The sequence below is a fragment of the Zalophus californianus genome, chromosome 1, assembly GCF_009762305.2.
Source record: "Zalophus californianus isolate mZalCal1 chromosome 1, mZalCal1.pri.v2, whole genome shotgun sequence".
NCBI lineage: Eukaryota > Metazoa > Chordata > Mammalia > Carnivora > Otariidae > Zalophus > Zalophus californianus.
Genome location: NC_045595.1, coordinates 82,188,894 through 82,202,150, shown reverse-complemented (window position 1 = coordinate 82,202,150; position 13,257 = coordinate 82,188,894). Strand labels below are relative to the sequence as shown.

The window sequence follows — 13,257 nt, the reverse complement described above, 5'->3', positions numbered from 1 at the left end:
AGATAACACTTTTGTATTTTACTTTTTTACCTCTCAAATCATATTTTTAAAAAACATTTTGCTAATTCTGCCTGTGAAATGATGATGATTATTTTTAAAAATAGCTTCCCAGCAAGTATCTTGCCATATTTAATTAAGTATTCCCCCTTTGTTGGCCATCTAGGTTATTTCCTAATCTTTAGTATCATTAAATGAGTGGCCAAGATGCCTAAATGGTATCTATGTATTTTCCCTTTTAGTTACATCATTTGTAACTCTTCAGAAGGAGATTAACTACCTTAAAAAATCTGAACATTTTTATGGGTTTTAATACATGCTACAAAATGCTTTCCAGAATGGTTGGATAACTAGATTATGTCAATACACAGTACAAAGCATTTTTAGATGCAATGCAGTATTCACTGATTTGTTTAAAAATTTTTTAATTCATCTAAGCCAACTCTCGCTTCTGCCTTGGAAGCTGTGGCTGCCAGCCTCATAGATGGTTTGCTTGTAACTTTCTTGATCAGGTGACTTTGTCATTTTGGCCCTGCTTGGGAGAGAAAGCTACAAGATGAATGGCCATTTAACTGATTCCATTCTAAATCTGGCTGTCTCTTAGCTGACCTCTGTAGGTTTTGGCCTGGACTTGTACTGCCTGGGGCTTTCTGATTTGTAGAGGTTGGGGGCAGAACTGCTCAATTTATATACTTATTCATCCTCCCTCATTCTGGGCATAATTTGAAGTCCCCTGTTTGAGTTGGAATTAGTTCAGTGTTTTCTAGGGCCATCCTGATTCAATAAACAACCAACAACCATTCTGATTATTTCCTTCATAATAGTTGAGTAGTTTTGATGAGACCCTTTTGTCATGATAAAAGAACACAATAGTTTCCCCGGCATATTTTACCAAACTGCTTCATTGGGTAAATACTACAGAGATTGGGATGTAGGGAGATTGGGGAGAGAAAATGAGCTCAATTTTGTTATTCAATTTGAGGGCTAGAAGGACATCTAATGGAGATGCTGAGCATGTAAAAACCTGGGCAAACTTGATACCCTAGAAAGCTGTGGTAAGGGAAAATGAGATTTGGAATTCAGAAAAGGAAAAGAGTAGGGAAAGAGTTATGATCCTTAAAAAGAGAGGGAAAAAGGCATTATAGGATCGAATTTAAAATCGATTCTGTTTCTTTCTTTCTTTGTGCATGTTATTTAACCTTCAGGGATCAGTTTTCATATCTACATAATGGGGGTAATGACCCCTACCTCATAGAGAGAATGTGAAGACTGAATAAGATAATAGAGTTTTTAAAAGTTAATGAATATTAGGTATTGCTATGACTGATGGCAGAACGTGTATAGGCTTTCACAGGAGGAGTTAGTAGAAAACAAAGAATAAGTGGTCAGAGAGAAAAAGAAAACCAGTATTATCTGGGAAGCCAGGAAAAGAGGGAATCTGAGGAAGGGAGAAATGAGCAAGTGGGTCAAATATGAGACAGAAGCCAACAAAAGTCAAGATCAGGAAAGGCTTTTGAATTTAGGGATCACTAGGTCTCCTATGACTTCCAAGAGAATGGTTTTGGTAGAAAAATTGGGCAGAAAGCACATTGTAGGACATTAGCCAGCAGTATGGAATGTTTCCTAGGACCTACTGAACTCAGAATGGATAAGGCGTATTTCCAAAGATAGGTGAAACTATTAGCTGTGAATGTCACTGGATTATCTATGGACTATATTTTACATGTGCTCCCTTGTCCTAGGTACATCCAAAGAGAGTGACTTCCATGGTTATACGAAAATGAAATATGCTACAGTTGCAGCCTTCCTGTAGCCTTGCTTATATGTCAACTTCTGATTTAGCAGCAGATACATTTTCTGCCTTTGGCCACATTTCATCTGCTTATGGGAAAATATGATGAAATCAGCAGGCATATGTTTGGGTTCAGCACATTTACAAAAAATTGATGGCATTTAGCTGTTAGGTGCCTACCACATACACTTCTTTCTATTCAAGCCAATTCACCTGCGATCAAAAGACAGAATGTTAAGTTAGACTCACCCAACCCCTCCATTCTGTGGACCTGTTGTAAAAGTTATTTGTTGGGAGTAGCTTTTTGCCTTTCATTTCATTTCTTCTCTGGCAGTCACAAAGATGAATGTCTTTCTACCATTTTGCTGAAAATTCTGGTAGGATGGACTTATTAACTTTAAATGGAAATGAAAGCTGAAAGGAAATTGCAGGTTTTTCCAGTGACACAGGACTATTGCACGCATACCATCTTTTATAATTTCAGAGAATTTGATCTCACACAAACAAATAAGAAAGCAACCAGAGTCATTTCAGTTTTGGAAAAACAATTGATATCAATCTCTCTCTCTTTCTCTTTTCTTCCTCCCTTTCTCTTTCTCTCTCTCTATTTTTATCTCTATCACCTTTGTCTTCATTATCGCAACCTCATTCTGGTTCAAAATATTTCAGACTTTGAGCACTTGTTTGTGCTAATATCTGATATGTCCCTATCCTTAGGTTGCTCCTAAGGCTGGTTCATCATTTTGCTGCTGATAACTTGAGACATCCCAGAAACTTCAGTGAAGTGGTTTGATACTAATTGAACATATAATTAGACATCTATCCTTGGGAAAGGATGCTATCCACATGTTCTACATCAGTTGATTGGCATTTGGGATGGAAGTTGTGTTTCCTTTAAAATACAAGAAAGGGAATTGAAGTGTTTTGAGCACAGCCCTCTCCCTGTTGCTGACAAAAGGTAGGCAGTTATACTTCAAGCTCTATTACAAAGCTGTTATCATCAAGACAATATGGTACTGGCACAAAAACAGACACACAGATCAATGGAACAGAATAGAGAGCCCAGAAATGGATCCTTAACTCTATGGTCAACTAATCTTCGACAAAGCAGGAAAGAATGTCCAATGGAAAAAAGACAGTCTCTTCAACAAATGGTGTTGGGAAAATTGGACAGCCACATGCAGAAGAATGAAACTGGACCATTTCCTTATACCACACACAAAAATAGACTCCAAGTGGTTGAAAGACCTAAATGGGAGACAGGAGTCCATCAAAATCCTAAAGCAGAACACAGGCAGCAACCTCTTCGACCTCAGCCACAGCAACTTCTTCCTAGAAACATCGCCAAAGGCAAGGGAAGCCAGGGCAAAAATGAACTATTGGGACCTCATCAAGATAAAAAGCTTTTGCACAGCAAAAGAAACAGTCCACAAAACCAAAAGACAACCGACAGAATGGGAGAAAATATTTGCAAATGACATATCAGATAAAGGGCTAGTATCCAAAATCTATAAAGAACTTATGAAACTCAACACCCAAAGAACAAATGATCCAATCAAGAAATGGGCAGAAGACAGGAACAGACATTTTTCCAAAGAAGACATCCAAATGTCCCACAGACACATGAAAAAGTGCTCAGCATCGCTCGGCATCAGGGAAATCCAAATCCAAACCTCAATGAGATACCACCTCACACCGGTCAGAATGGCTAAAATTAACAAGTCAGGAAATGACAGATGTTGGTGGGGATGCAGAGAAAGGGGAACCCTCCTCCACTGTTGGTGGGAATGCAAGCTGGTGCAGTCACTCTGGAAAACAGTATGGAGGTTCCTCAGAAAGTTGAAAATAGAGCTACCATACGATCCAGCAATTGCTGGATTTGGGCTATTTACCCCAAAGATACAAATGTAGGGATCTGAAGGGGTACATGCACCCCGATGTTTATAGCAGCAATGTCTACAATAGCCAAATTGTGGAAAGAGCCAAGATGTCCATAGACAGATGAATGGATAAAGATGTGGTATAGATCTACAATGGAATATTATGCAGCCATCAAAAGGAATGCTGTCTTGCCATTTGCAACGATGTGGATGGAACTGGAGGGTATTACGCTGAGCGAAATAAGTCAATCAGAGAAAGACATGTATCATATGACCTCACTGATATGAGGAATTCTTAATCTCAGGGAACAAACTGAGGGTTGCTGGACTGTTGGGTGTGGGAGGGATGGGGTGGCTGGGTGATAGACATTGGGGAGGGTATGTGCTATGGTGAGCACTGTGAATTGTGTAAGACTGTTGAATCACAGACCTGTACCTCTGAAACAAATAATACATTATATGTTAAAAAAAAAAAAAAGAAGAAGAAGATAGCAGGAGGGGAAGAATGAAGGGGGGGGAATCGGAGGGGGAGACGAACCATGAGAGACTATGGACTCTGAGAAACAAACTGAGGGTTCTAGAGGGGAGGGGGTGGGGGGATGGGTTAGCCTGGTGATGGGTATTAAAGAGGGCACGTACTGCATGGAGCACTGGGTGTTATATGCAAACAATGAATCATGGAACACTACATCAAAAACTAATGATGTAATGTATGGTGATTAACATGACAATAAAAAGAGGTAGGCGGTTGTAGGTTGAGTTCTACTATTTATTAGACTAATGAAAAGCTACCCTGCTAATTTTCTAGTCACATAGAGAAGTCTAATCTCAAAGCTGTTATCATAGAATGATTTACTGTCGAACCTACAATTCTCTTTCCAGAGAGAGACTTAAATAGTAATGGTAGACATTTATGAGTGACTCTTTCAAAGGTTTATTGGAAAGGTATCATAGTAGTTCAAAGAAGTAACTAAACAAATGTTTATAGAATCTACTGTATGTGCCAGGTACTGTTCGATATTTTGTGGAGGGATCTCTCTTGCTTCTCATTAGAACTAGGAATGTAGGCATTGTTTGAAATATGTATCAGGAACTGTTTCAACAGTCATGATTTCTGCAGTTTCACTTAGTGAAAGAGGCAATTATGCTTGCAGCATATGAAAGATTAATTCCCCTCACAATGCTCACAGACATCGATGCCCTCTTACCCAGCTCGGGGAAATAATCCTTCACAACAATTGATATCAGCAGTTGGAACCAGCAATGCTAGGCTGAGTCTGGTTTGCTGACATAAATATTTGGTTTTCATAGTATTTTAAAAAATCATTTTAGATGGCTGACAGTATTTTAAAAACTTGGAGATTTTGCACATCAATTTTGATTTGTGACTCTTAAAAAAAATAGGATAATCTAACATCAGGCTTAGATCCCTTAGGTCACTAATAAGCAGAGTTGAATAGCAGCTATCCCCATCAGATGGCCTGAATGCCTTCCATTTAGCATTAGTGTTGGAGCTCCTTATTCATGGACAACAAATCTCTCCTTATATATTCCCTCCTAATTCAGCTCCTTCCAATAGTCATGTTATCTCATATCTCATAACGATGGGAACCATTGTAGAGGGGGGAAAAGGGTAAATAATCTAGTTATTGTTTTTAGGGTTTCATTCAGAATCTCATCTTCAGGTCCTTGAGAGAATTGTATATTTGCCTTAGCCTATCAGCACAAAGAGGAATTAAATAATTCCTCTTTGGATCAAGGTTTTCCTTTAATCTTGCTCCAGGGCTAATTCTCAGTGCAGTACTGTCGAGCATCAATATGTCAAAGCATCAGTATGTCAAAAAAATCACGCAGATCCTACAGAACAAATACTTGGACCACAAACCATATCCTAAGCATGAAAGTCTATAAAACACCCCAAGATAGAACAGGATGTAGGATATCACACAGCATGCTGACCAAATTTGTGGGGCAGGTTTCAGGTAGCCAAGGGAGCCAAGGGAGTTTGCTATGGTTAAACTCCAAATAGCTTCATTTTAAGCCCTCTTAATATCATTTGGAAATTTAGGAAGTGCATGTAATCTTACCTGGAAACTGATCGTTGGGATTTGAACCCTGACAATGTATATCTATGTCTAGCTCTATATTTATATCTATCCATGTATATCTATATAATGTATGTATTCTCTATATAATATAATATATACACACATATAGCTTTATCTATCAATTTAAAATTATATTCATTGTTGGTGTTAAACTTAAAAGTAATATTACCACTAGCAATGTCTTCACTTACTAAAGTAGCTATAGTCTCCCACAGGGCAACATGAGAGTAAGCAATTTGATGCCTAAGTGACAGCTCAAAGAAGAAAACTTGAACAAGTTGCCAGAAATGAGCCAGCAAATGGGGCTCTCCCTCCATCCCCTCTACTGAATAAGAATTATTAACAGATATATCACTGGGCCATCTCATGAGGCCTTGACATGCACTGGCCCATCAGCATTTTAAACTCCCATTTGGAGTCAGGTTTCTGTTCAGGTTCTCCCATGTCTACAGACTAATAGACAAGATAAAGAATTCCAGCTTTGTTCACTATATCCTAAAGTTAAAGAGAATCTAAAATTAAAGGGATACAGGGTCCAAGAATAATCAGAGCACTATCTAGGGTAATTAAGGGAATTAATTGGTGGATACCCTTAGCCCTCAAGCTAGATGTCCAATAGATCTTACTTTAATTGTTAGAGTAGCTTTTTAAAATAAGCCTTCACAATACCTAGGACATCAGACTCTGTCTGCAAAGAAGACTATTTTTCTTAACGGACAGATTCTGAGTATTAATATTGCCTCTATTAATAATATAACTTTGGGCCATTGCTTTAGCCTCTTTTACACTGGGTTTTCTTATCTACAAGATGAGGGTAATAATGACCCTATAAGACATATAATTATAATACCTCCTTGATAGGGTTATTGACAGATTTAAATAAGGCACAAAGCTTGTAAAGCAATTAGTACTGTGCTTTTCACTTGCTAAGAATTCATTAAATCTAGTTGATACCATTTTTATTACCCTAAGGATAGGATAAAAGGACTGGACCCTAGATATTACACCCCAGGGCTGCCCTTATTGACTTTTACATCTTTCTTTTCTCAGATACAACTCTAGTGTCTGCTTATAATAGCAGCCATGAAGTGAGACACCTACATGGCCAGTATGTGGGCCAGGAGGAGCCATCATTACTACATCTGCCACTATCCACATCTGTCACCTTGAAGGATGCTTCACCTTGAAGGATTCCCCTTAGCTTCTTTGGATCCAGGGGCAGAATCTGTGTCCTTCTTCATCCCAAGTGTCTCAAATAAATTTGCTTCTGCTTTAGAAGCTTGGGTGTGAGTAATCAATTTGACTTAGTCTTTGTGGGAGAGTAAGAGAGGAGAGTGATGAGTCAGGTCCACTACTGTGATGAATAGTTCTTCATATAAGCCTGGTTTCCTATTCAAGGCTTTTAAGTTCTGGAACCGAATATCATAGTACCTTAAACTTGCTTAAAAACTGGTGGCCAAAGTGGCTCTTGGGATTATACTAGTGGTGTATAGCAGTGTTTATTCCGAAACAAGAATACAGAACGTTTGGCTAGACGAAAAATGTCCTGAATGTCCCATGTGTCAGTGCAGTTTCTGAGAAGGTGGCCTCTGCCATCCAGTGCTTGAATGAATTTCTCATTCTGTGAGCCTGGGGTTCCTTCTCTCATTTCTCTAGTTGGAATGCCTGATATTACATAAATAAAAGGAGATAATGCAATGAAATGTATGTGATATTACCAGTGAGGAGGAAAGGAGAGGGGATGGAAAAGTGGGTCAAATAATAAAGTATTGAAACATGTCATTAAGCCTTTGAATGTTAGACCTTAAATATCCTGTAGGTCAACCCCTCAATGTAATGATGATTGTACCAAGGCATGGAGAGATTTTGTGCATGGCTCAACGTTATTTCATGAATCAGTCTAACATAGATTTATTGCCTTGTTTCTCCAAAAATGGACTTCCTTTACAATTTCATAGCCTTCCATTGATAGAGACTCAGTCCATCTCACAACAGTTAGGGAGACAAAAATGAGAAAATGCATATGAAAATATGTTATATATCATCTCGTTCATAGTAGGTGATGACAAAATGTCCCTTCATCCTTCTTCCTTCCCTCCTTCCCTCCTTCCAGCTAGTTAGGAAGGCACTAGATGTTAAGTATTAAATCAGTCAGGCTATTCATTCCCCTGCAGGTTACTGGAAATTGGAGTTTCTTATTTCTGCAAACTTCAATTGGTCTTAGCAATATTAGTAAGATATTTTTATTTTGTTTATAAGAAAAACTTCCTCGACCACTCATTTTCTTTGCTCTTTCTCCACTTTAGCCAGGTCAGGAACTTTATCCACTCGTCTCCTAACACTTCCTGAATGTGGGAAAGGAGGAGTAATGTGTTTGGATTTACACAGTATGAGATGTTCTCTAGGTAGTTGAGACTGTTTTGTCTTGAATAGTGAGGAATAAAAATACTTTCTCATGGACCTACTGCAAATCTCTTAAAAAATGTTTTATGGATGTATAAGAATTCTTAGCCTTTGAAAGAAAAATGCACCTGATTGCCTCTTGCTTCTAAATGGTTTCTAGAAGGGCTGGGTATCAGTTTATTAAGAGAAATCACTGGTTTACTTCATCAAGATCATTGATTGACCTGTTTCCCAGCAGGGTTTGGAGACATTTCCTCCCTCTCTATCCCTTTCCTTTTTATTTATATTGAAGCTTTGATCTATTTAGGGAATACAGGAATAAAAGAAAGACATCTGGTAATGTCATTTTCCAGCAAAGACTGAGAATTTTATCCAAGAAATCGTACTAGCCTAGTTTTGAACTGCTTATATCTTTTCATTAGGAGTAGACATTCTCCAGGGAGATGGAGCCAGATGTGAACACTTTGGTCCATATTTTATTCGTTCATGAGATCTCCTTTTATCTTAAATCCAGGCTCAATTTAGGAATTTCTTGCACTCAGAGTAAGCCAAAAAGGTGAATAAACAAGTCTACAAATCCTCATTTGTGTCTGCTCATGTAAGATTATAATTTTTATGTTGAAAAATAACTCTAAAGCACTATATTATTTGTTGGGAAACTATCATTTCTTATTCAAATCTAATTTCTCAGAAATTGGATTAATAGGTCAGTTGATGAAAATAAACTTCTTTGTGGGGCAAGAAAGGAGGGACTTAGGAGGGAAACAGAAGAATATGGGACTAAGAAAGCCAGATGGACATTTTCATTTTGGGCTTGAAATATGCTTTATGCTTGGTTGCATCACCCTGTAAGCCCCATTATTGTACGAGGGATTTGGAAAGATAATTAAAGTGGATTCATTGGTTGTGTTTATAAAGGAGGTAGGAGCATGGGTCCTTATCAAATATTATTCAGAAAAATATGTCATGAATGTCAAAAGTTCGGTGTCTGAAAGGAATTAGGCAGAATCAAAACAGCACATTTTAGCTAGAAAAACTTAGTAGATATAGGAAATATATATGCTGGATATGAGCATTTTCTTCTTTTAGAATATAGTACTTTCTGTTATGAGCTACATCAGAGCTATTTTCTGGTGAACCATTTGGTAAATTGCTCATGATCATGACTGTGATTTTGTGTGCTACATTCTCAGTCCTACTGCTTATTCCAGGCACTGCCAGGTGACCAGGTCCAAGTAGAATCTGACTGGTTCCATGTAGAAGCAAACCTAATAGTGTCTTGCTTCGCACCCATGTTACATACCTCTTGTTTTGTCCCCTGTAAGATCTTTTGATATTAAGGAGAAGAACATCTGCTCAGCATTCACATATGTGGAACATGGAGTGTGGCTGAATTAATGCCTATAGGGTTACCCATAACAGTGGAGGGCAGAAACCCATGGGTAAATTCTTCCTTGTACCCTCACTGGACAGATTGGGATATATTTCATAAATGTTCTCAGAAAATTCCAGAGAATTGAGCACCAATTACCTATAGTGGTAACTCAATAACACATTCTTACATTTGCTTCCTTTGGATTCTGAGAAGCCAGTATAAAATATAATGGAGTATGAGAAGCAGAGTATTCATTAGGTAAAGAGAACTGGAGGGGTGGGCAGAAGCCTTGCCCATCTGTGCTCTTGTTTATAGAAATATTGAATTTTTTGTGCCACATTGTAAGGTCTCTAAATATAGGAACTGTATTTTATGCCTATTTTAACTTTACCTAACTGGGTCTTGGGCAGGAGGTGGTTTGTCCAAATCAATCAAAATCAGGTCACTTGTCAGTCTGCATTATGAAGGAATCTACTCACTTGGTGGACACCAAAAAAAGAGACTAGGGATGTCAACATGAGTCATTTGGTTCAATTTTTAAAATATAGAAAAATGAGACTGATATTGCAAATACTGTCCAGATAATTATTTTTAATGAAGACTTGAAGAAGTTCTCTTTAAAATTCAGCCATAATATAACAGTGAAAGAATTAGCTAAGAAGAACTGAATCCATTGTAATAAACTACATATTTTTTAAGCAGCTAACTAAGAATAATTTAAACATGACCAATTCAGTCATCCATACAATCCACTTTCATTTCAGAAGGCATATGAATGCATTGCAATGCTTTCATGGACCAAAATGCCCAAAGTGTAGAGTATGCTCTGTAGGTTATGGATGAAAAGCTGACAGGTGGCTCATGAAATATTTGGGTAGACCAGGACCCCCTTTTCATCTTGATGATTTAACATCCCTGACTTTTATGTTTCATACGGATACTTATTGGCCTTTAATGAATGAAACTTTTTTTTTTGGTATCAAAACTGATAGACTATTACAGTGCATCCTGGTCTGTTTTTATGCAATCACACTAAGTTTGTAATTAAAGTTCAGCAGTGAGGGCACCTGGGTGGCTCAGTTGGTTAAGTGTCTGCCTTCGGCCCAGGTCATGATCCCAGGGTCCTGGGACTGAGTCCCACATCTGGGTCCTTGCTCAACGGGGAGTCTGCTTCTCCCTCTCCCCTCCCCCCTGCTCGTGCACTCTCTCTCATGCTTTCTCTCTCTCAAATAAATAAATCTTTTAAAAAAATAAATTTCAGTTATGGGTCTTACTTTACTACGTGGAGCTAAACAAATAGATATCTTTAGTTGTTTTTGTTTTTTTTTCCCCTATTTTTATCCCTTTTGATTATGGTACAGAATTGTCTAATATAGAGTTGAGATTTCTTGAATGGAAATAACTTGCAAACTGTGATTACCTTCTACAAAATACCTCTGCAATAATAAGGATCGGTTCATAGACTCCTGAATGCCTTTCCTCTCCCTATTTCCCAAATTTAGGCAGAGAAATGTGCTTTCTGGGATGAATGCGGCCTGGAATACATTTCCCCATTGCTCAACTGTTTCTTTCTCTCTAGTTCTTTCTTGCCTTCCCCAATTAAGAATTTTTCCTCACTTGCTAAAGCAGAGTTTAGAAACTTTCCACGTACTAAGAGTTTGCTCTATTACTGTTTCAAACCCATTACATGTCAGGGACTATACTCCTTCCAAGTCTGCACATACTATATTTTCACTTATGTGAACGGAATGAAATAAAATAAAGCATGAGAAAGTCACTTGAAAAAAAATCACTATGCAAATACAAATAGTAGTTTTAATGGCAGTAGTAATCACTGATAAAAGATGGAATTTAGTATATGTTTAAATCACTTTTTTGATTTTCAGTGGGCCCACTCTCCAAGTAGTATTTTTGGTATTTAGATTCCGAAGTCTCAAATGTTTCATTGTTAATAGAAAGAGTAAAAATAATGGTTATTATCATCTTGATAGTTTAATGAATATCCACATAATGCACAACAGAGTCTTTTACAATTGCAAAGGTGATAATTTGAAGCCAGAAATATCAGTGTTGACAGCTCTGTCTCTTTAACAACACACAAAACTTGTATAACAGTTGTTTATTTGTCCTCGTTTGAACTGGCAGGTTTAGAGATGATGATATATAAATATCCCTGCTCTTGTCTTACTTTGAAGACTTTAACAGAATATCAGAAACAGCTGACATGAAGAAATGAGGAATCAAAGGGAAGCAGAGGAAGCAACAGAAGTGAAAGCAGCCAGCTTCTTGAACCATATGTGGATGACTTGGTGATTCCCAGTAAGGCTTCCAGGGCAAATAGACCCCACTTGTACCAGGTTAGAAAAGTGGAGGCCTATCCTTGTATTTCTATGTAACTCATAGAGATGGAGAGTTATAGCAAAGAGAATATAGATTTTTCAGTCAGACACCCTGTGTTGAATCCTGACTCCACCAGCCACTACTGGTTGGCTCTTTAAATCCCTTGTTCTTGAGCCACTGGAAACTTGAGCTCTTTTAGTCCCTCTTTCTTCTTCAAGTTTATTATCACTTTCAGAGTTTTGTTTTTGTTTTTGTTTTCATTTGCAGTATACTCAGGACCTCTTGGTAGGTCACTTCAGCCACTCTTAAGCCCCTTAGCATCTGTACTTACTTGATCTTCTGCGTTTACCCTGAAAACGTAGGCCCATCTGAATATCCACTTTCTCATTCCTGGGACTCTCGTTGCAACTGGGAGGAAGAGCCTCAGGGCACCACACTGTTACAGAGGTTTCTGTTTTCTCTTCCCTTCTCCCTGCCTTCAGCCCGCTCCCAGGATCACTTGAAAAATTCTTCTTCATGCTTCAGTGATTTCCTGCTCCCATTACCCACAGTGGGCTGCTATCCTAAATGTTCACCACTCATCTGAATTTCCCATTAGAGCTGCTTCACTTTTAGCAGTTGATCTTACCTCTTAATGCACAGATAGTATGGAGTTCAGGCAGCAACTCTTTAGCCTTCTGTGTAAGCTGGAAAATTATATCTGAACCACCTTGTCTTCTTCCATTCTGCCCCAGGGGAAGAAGTAGGCCCAGCCTTCTGTGTTCTTTATATGATCTCCTTTTTTCTTCCAGAATTGTGCCCCTTATCCCTCTCTCCTACATTTCTACCCTCTCTTTTTCTGTAGACACTTCCTTCATAGCTTAAAACATATTCAGAGAAAGAACTCCTTTACAACTCTATATTCCACTTTAGTTGCTGTCTTATTTTTTCCCCTTCCATTCTTGCTCAGTTTCTTTAAAGCAGAGCTGCTTCCAAGGGTCATGGTCTCGAATGTCTGTTGGAGACAAGAGAAGCAGTATTGACGAGTGAAGAGGGCTGAACGTAGGGTAACCGTGGGCTCACCTTTGTCAGAAACTGACACTATTCTGCCCTTTGCTGTCGTATGGGAGCAGCAGTCCAGTTTGGCTAAAGCATCTGATTTTATCTTCCAAGAAAAGCAGGAAATCTGGATTTGCGTTTGAAATATCTCAGTGTTTAAAACACTGTACAGTCCTAACAAAGTACAAATGCGGGCTGGATTTGGATTATGTACCCCAGTTTTTAATTCTTGGCCTGCGCTATCTTAATATCTCACTTAATCAATCTATTGCAATCTGTTTCCTACTCTAACACTCCTCGGAAATTGCTTTATACTAGCACTTC

At 38.3% G+C, this 13,257-nt stretch overlaps 1 long non-coding RNA gene across 1 annotated transcript in view; it reads left to right on the top strand.

Annotated features, from left to right (window-relative positions):
* Nucleotides 1-7,036, top strand: part of LOC113918849 — a 31,759-nt gene extending 24,723 nt beyond the window's left edge. The window contains exon 3 of the long non-coding RNA XR_003518700.1: nucleotides 6,828-7,036. This is a non-coding gene — a long non-coding RNA (uncharacterized LOC113918849). The remainder of the gene's footprint in view (nucleotides 1-6,827) is intronic.
* The last annotated feature ends 6,221 nt before the right edge of the window (nucleotides 7,037-13,257 follow it).